Below are 6,903 nucleotides of genomic sequence, written 5' to 3'. Positions count from 1 at the left end.
AGTTGGTGTTAGGCCTGGTTTACAGTCTATATGCTGCTGAGTTGATGTTGATGTTAGGCCTGGTTTACAGTCTATATGCTGCTGAGTTGGTGTTAGGCCTGGTTTACAGTCTATATGCTGCTGAGTTGGTGTTAGGCCTGGTTTACAGTCTATATGCTGCTGAGTTGATGTTGGTGTTAGGCCTGGTTTACAGTCTATATGCTGCTGAGTTGGTGTTGGTGTTAGGCCTGGTTTACAGTCTATATGCTGCTGAGTTGATGTTGGTGTTAGGCCTGGTTTACAGTCTATATACTGCTGAGTTGATGTTAGGCCTTGTTTACAGTCTATATGCTGCTGAGTTGGTGTTAGGCCTGGTTTACAGTCTATATGCTGCTGAGTTGATGTTGGTGTTAGGCCTGGTTTACAGTCTATATGCTGCTGAGTTGATGTTGGTGTTAGGCCTGGTTTACAGTCTATATGCTGCTGAGTTGATGTTAGGCCTTGTTTACAGTCTATATTCTGCTGAGTTGGTGTTAGGCCTGGTTTACAGTCTATATGCTGCTGAGTTGGTGTTAGGCCTGGTTTACAGTCTATATGCTGCTGAGTTGATGTTGATGTTAGGCCTGGTTTACAGTCTATATGCTGCTGAGTTGGTGTTAGGCCTGGTTTACAGTCTATATGCTGCTGAGTTGGTGTTAGGCCTGGTTTACAGTCTATATGCTGCTGAGTTGATGTTAGGCCTGGTTTACAGTCTATATGCTGCTGAGTTGATGTTAGGCCTGGTTTACAGTCTATATGCTGCTGAGTTGGTGTTAGGCCTGGTTTACAGTCTATATGCTGCTGAGTTGATGTTGATGTTAGGCCTGGTTTACAGTCTATATGCTGCTGAGTTGATGTTGATGTTAGGCCTGGTTTACAGTCTATATGCTGCTGAATTGATGTTAGGACTGGTTTACAGTCTATATGCTGCTGAGTTGGTGTTAGGCCTGGTTTACAGTCTATATGCCGCTGAGTTGATGTTGATGTTAGGCCTGGTTTACAGTCTATATGCTGCTGAGTTGATGTTGATGTTAGGCCTGGTTTACAGTCTATATGCTGCTGAGTTGATGTTGATGTTAGGCCTGGTTTACAGTCTATATGCTGCTGAGTTGGTGTTAGGCCTGGTTTACAGTCTATATGCTGCTGAGTTGGTGTTAGGCCTGGTTTACAGTCTATATGCTGCTGAGTTGATGTTAGGCCTGGTTTACAGTCTATATGCTGCTGAGTTGGTGTTAGGCCTGGTTTACAGTCTATATGCTGCTGAGTTGATGTTAGGCCTGGTTTACAGTCTATATGCTGCTGAGTTGGTGTTAGGCCTGGTTTACAGTCTATATGCTGCTGAGTTGGTGTTAGGCCTGGTTTACAGTCTATATGCTGCTGAGTTGGTGTTAGGCCTGGTTTACAGTCTATATGCTGCTGAGTTGATGGTAGGCCTGGTTTACAGTCTATATGCTGCTGAGTTGGTGTTAGGCCTGGTTTACAGTCTATATGCTGCTGAGTTGGTGTTGATGTTAGGCCTGGTTTACAGTCTATATGCTGCTGAGTTGGTGTTAGGCCTGGTTTACAGTCTATATGCTGCTGAGTTGGTGTTAGGCCTGGTTTACAGTCTATATGCTGCTGAGTTGGTGTTAGGCCTGGTTTACAGTCTATATGCTGCTGAGTTGGTGTTAGGCCTGGTTTACAGTCTATATGCGGCTGAGTTGGTGTTAGGCCTGGTTTACAGTCTATATGCTGCTGAGTTGATGTTAGGCCTGGTTTACAGTCTATATGCTGCTGAGTTGGTGTTAGGCCTGGTTTACAGTCTATATGCTGCTGAGTTGGTGTTAGGCCTGGTTTACAGTCTATATGCTGCTGAGTTGGTGTTAGGCCTGGTTTACAGTCTATATAATGCTGAGTTGATGTTAGGCCTGGTTTACAGTCTATATGCTGCTGAGTTGGTGTTAGGCCTGGTTTACAGTCTATATGCTGCTGAGTTGGTGTTAGGCCTGGTTTACAGTCTATATGCTGCTGAGTTGATGTTAGGCCTGGTTTACAGTCTATATGCTGCTGAGTTGGTGTTGATGTTAGGCCTGGTTTACAGTCTATATGCTGCTGAGTTGGTGTTAGGCCTGGTTTACAGTCTATATGCTGCTGAGTTGGTGTTGATGTTAGGCCTGGTTTACAGTCTATATGCTGCTGAGTTGGTGTTAGGCCTGGTTTACAGTCTATATGCTGCTGAGTTGGTGTTGATGTTAGGCCTGGTTTACAGTCTATATGCTGCTGAGTTGGTGTTATGCCTGGTTTACAGTCTATATGCTGCTGAGTTGGTGTTAGGCCTGGTTTACAGTCTATATGCTGCTGAGTTGTTGTTGGTGTTAGGCCTGGTTTACAGTCTATATGCTGCTGAGTTGATGTTGGTGTTAGGCCTGGTTTACAGTATATATGCTGCTGAGTTGATGTTGATGTTAGGCCTGGTTTACAGTCTATATGCTGCTGAGTTGGTGTTAGGCCTGGTTTACAGTCTATATGCTGCTGAGTTGATGTTAGGCCTGGTTTACAGTCTATATGCTGCTGAGTTGGTGTTAGGCCTGGTTTACAGTCTATATGCTGCTGAGTTGGTGTTAGGCCTGGTTTACAGTCTATATGCTGCTGAGTTGATGTTAGGCCTGGTTTACAGTCTATATGCTGCTGAGTTGGTGTTGATGTTAGGCCTGGTTTACAGTCTATATGCTGCTGAGTTGATGTTAGGCCTGGTTTACAGTCTATATGCTGCTGAGTTGGTGTTAGGCCTGGTTTACAGACTATATGCTGCTGAGTTGGTGTTAGGCCTGGTTTACAGTCTATATGCTGCTGAGTTGATGTTAGGCCTGGTTTACAGTCTATATGCTGCTGAGTTGATGTTAGGCCTGGTTTACAGTCTATATGCTGCTGAGTTGGTGTTAGGCCTGGTTTACAGTCTATATGCTGCTGAGTTGATGTTGATGTTAGGCCTGGTTTACAGTCTATATGCTGCTGAGTTGGTTTTAGGCCTGGTTTACAGTCTATATGCTGCTGAGTTGGTGTTAGGCCTGGTTTACAGTCTATATGCTGCTGAGTTGATGTTGGTGTTAGGCCTGGTTTACAGTCTATATGCTGCTGAGTTGGTGTTGGTGTTAGGCCTGGTTTACAGTCTATATGCTGCTGAGTTGATGTTGGTGTTAGGCCTGGTTTACAGTCTATATGCTGCTGAGTTGGTGTTGGTGTTAGGCCTGGTTTACAGTCTATATGCTGCTGAGTTGATGTTGGTGTTAGGCCTGGTTTACAGTCTATATGCTGCTGAGTTGGTGTTAGGCCTGGTTTACAGTCTATATGCTGCTGAGTTGATGTTGGTGTTAGGCCTGGTTTACAGTCTATATGCTGCTGAGTTGGTGTTGGTGTTAGGCCTGGTTTACAGTCTATATGCTGCTGAGTTGGTGTTGGTGTTAGGCCTGGTTTACAGTCTATATGCTGCTGAGTTGGTGTTAGGCCTGGTTTACAGTCTATATGCTGCTGAGTTGATGTTGGTGTTAGGCCTGGTTTACAGTCTATATGCTGCTGAGTTGATGTTGGTGTTAGGCCTGGTTTACAGTCTATATGCTGCTGAGTTGATGTTAGGCCTTGTTTACAGTCTATATTCTGCTGAGTTGGTGTTAGGCCTGGTTTACAGTCTATATGCTGCTGAGTTGGTGTTAGGCCTGGTTTACAGTCTATATGCTGCTGAGTTGATGTTGATGTTAGGCCTGGTTTACAGTCTATATGCTGCTGAGTTGGTGTTAGGCCTGGTTTACAGTCTATATGCTGCTGAGTTGGTGTTAGGCCTGGTTTACAGTCTATATGCTGCTGAGTTGATGTTAGGCCTGGTTTACAGTCTATATGCTGCTGAGTTGATGTTAGGCCTGGTTTACAGTCTATATGCTGCTGAGTTGATGTTAGGCCTGGTTTACAGTCTATATGCTGCTGAGTTGATGTTAGGACTGGTTTACAGTCTATATGCTGCTGAGTTGGTGTTAGGCCTGGTTTACAGTCTATATGCTGCTGAGTTGATGTTGATGTTAGGCCTGGTTTACAGTCTATATGCTGCTGAGTTGATGTTGATGTTAGGCCTGGTTTACAGTCTATATGCTGCTGAATTGATGTTAGGACTGGTTTACAGTCTATATGCTGCTGAGTTGGTGTTGATGTTAGGCCTGGTTTACAGTCTATATGCTGCTGAGTTGATGTTAGGCCTGGTTTACAGTCTATATGCTGCTGAGTTGGTGTTAGGCCTGGTTTACAGTCTATATGCTGCTGAGTTGATGTTGATGTTAGGCCTGGTTTACAGTCTATATGCTGCTGAGTTGATGTTAGGCCTGGTTTACAGTCTATATGCTGCTGAGTTGATGTTAGGCCTGGTTTACAGTCTATATGCTGCTGAGTTGGTGTTAGGCCTGGTTTACAGTCTATATGCTGCTGAGTTGGTGTTAGGCCTGGTTTACAGTCTATATGCTGCTGAGTTGGTGTTAGGCCTGGTTTACAGTCTATATGCTGCTGAGTTGGTGTTAGGCCTGGTTTACAGTCTATATGCTGCTGAGTTGGTGTTAGGCCTGGTTTACAGTCTATATGCTGCTGAGTTGGTGTTAGGCCTGGTTTACAGTCTATATGCTGCTGAGTTGGTGTTAGGCCTGGTTTACAGTCTATATGCTGCTGAGTTGGTGTTAGGCCTGGTTTACAGTCTATATGCTGCTGAGTTGGTGTTGATGTTAGGCCTGGTTTACAGTCTATATGCTGCTGAGTTGGTGTTAGGCCTGGTTTACAGTCTATATGCTGCTGAGTTGATGTTGATGTTAGGCCTGGTTTACAGTCTATATGCTGCTGAGTTGATGTTAGGCCTGGTTTACAGTCTATATGCTGCTGAGTTGGTGTTAGGCCTGGTTTACAGTCTATATGCTGCTGAGTTGATGTTAGGCCTGGTTTACAGTCTATATGCTGCTGAGTTGGTGTTAGGCCTGGTTTACAGTCTATATGCTGCTGAGTTGGTGTTAGGCCTGGTTTACAGTCTATATGCTGCTGAGTTGATGTTGATGTTAGGCCTGGTTTACAGTCTATATGCTGCTGAGTTGGTGTTGGTGTTAGGCCTGGTTTACAGTCTATATGCTGCTGAGTTGGTGTTGATGTTAGGCCTGGTTTACAGTCTATATGCTGCTGAGTTGGTGTTAGGCCTGGTTTACAGTCTATATGCTGCTGAGTTGATGTTAGGCCTGGTTTACAGTCTATATGCTGCTGAGTTGATGTTAGGCCTGGTTTACAGTCTATATGCTGCTGAGTTGGTGTTAGGCCTGGTTTACAGTCTATATGCTGCTGAGTTGGTGTTAGGCCTGGTTTACAGTCTATATGCTGCTGAGTTGATGTTAGGCCTGGTTTACAGTCTATATGCTGCTGAGTTGGTGTTAGGCCTGGTTTACAGTCTATATGCTGCTGAGTTGATGTTAGGCCTGGTTTACAGTCTATATGCTGCTGAGTTGGTGTTAGGCCTGGTTTACAGTCTATATGCTGCTGAGTTGATGTTAGGCCTGGTTTACAGTCTATATGCTGCTGAGTTGGTGTTAGGCCTGGTTTACAGTCTATATGCTGCTGAGTTGGTGTTGTGACACAACATATAGCTGATCTGCGACACGTTGTGAGCTTATATTGTATTTATTCTTTCTGGCTTTAGGCTTATGGTTAAAAAAAGAAAGAAAAAGGCATTCAAGCTGTCGTAAAATGTCGATGTTCTCACAGGTACAGTATAGTAATACAAATGTGCGTGCGTGCGTGTGTGCGTGCGTGCGTGCGTGCGTGCGTGCGTGCTTGCGTGCGTGCGTGCAAGCGTGCGTGCGCGCGTTCGTGCGTGCATTCGTACGCACACACGGTGTGTTTCACTCTGATAGGAGTTTGGCGGCATGGTGTCATGAGGGTCAGCGCGTCTCTCCGTCGAGGTGCCAGTGAAGTGGCAGAGCGTAGCGCCGAGACCAGCAATATGCTGCCTTACAGAGAGAGAGGGGGGGGGGGAGAGTGAGAGACCAAGCAATATGCTCCCTGAGAGAGAGAGAGAGAGAGAGAGAGAGAGAGAGAGAGAGAGAGAGAGAGAGAGAGAGAGAGAGAGAGAGAGAGAGAGAGAGAGAGAGAGAGAGAGAGAGAGAGAGAGAGAGAGAGAGAGAGAGAGAGAGAGAGAGAGAGAGAGAGAGAGAGAGAGAGAGAGAGAGAGAGAGAGAGAGAGAGAGAGAGAGAGAGAGAGAGAGAGAGAGACCAAGCAATATGCTCCCTTACAGAGAGAGAGAGAGAGAGAGAGAGAGACCAAGCAATATGCTCCCTTACAGAGAGAAAGAGAGGGGGGGTGGGGGGGGGGAGAGAGAGAGAGAAGGACATGGGAGACAAGGCGGGACATACTGTCACTGCCGTGTCTGTACCGACACACAAATAAATATGCTCTTCCTCTGTAAACAGACACATGGGGTCCAGAGGCATCCTCCTCACACTGACCGTCTGTAAAACAGACAGACATATATTTTGTTTTATACTTTGTGTTTTTATTTCTAGGTGAACACCACGGTGTAGTCATACAGAAACACAAACAACACATAGAACAAACAGTGAAGGCAAAGAAAACAGAAACATCGACATAACAAGAAAAGTACAATAAAGGGAAGAGGACATCCTGGTAGAAATGTCACGGGTTACATTTTTGGCAATATACAATGTAAACAGACATATGAGCAGTGTCCAATAATACTTGTTTATCACAATTATTTGTGTGACAATAATAAATAATGTTCAACTTAAATGTGTAATTGTGACAGCGCTACAGTCACAGTATACCGACTTTGAAGAGGCAGAATTGTGGTGTTTTAAAAACATGTTTTGTTGTTTCCT

Source organism: Electrona antarctica (genome assembly GCF_951216825.1).
Source record: "Electrona antarctica genome assembly, chromosome: 19".
Lineage (NCBI taxonomy): Eukaryota > Metazoa > Chordata > Actinopteri > Myctophiformes > Myctophidae > Electrona > Electrona antarctica.
This window is presented reverse-complemented; position numbering follows the sequence as displayed.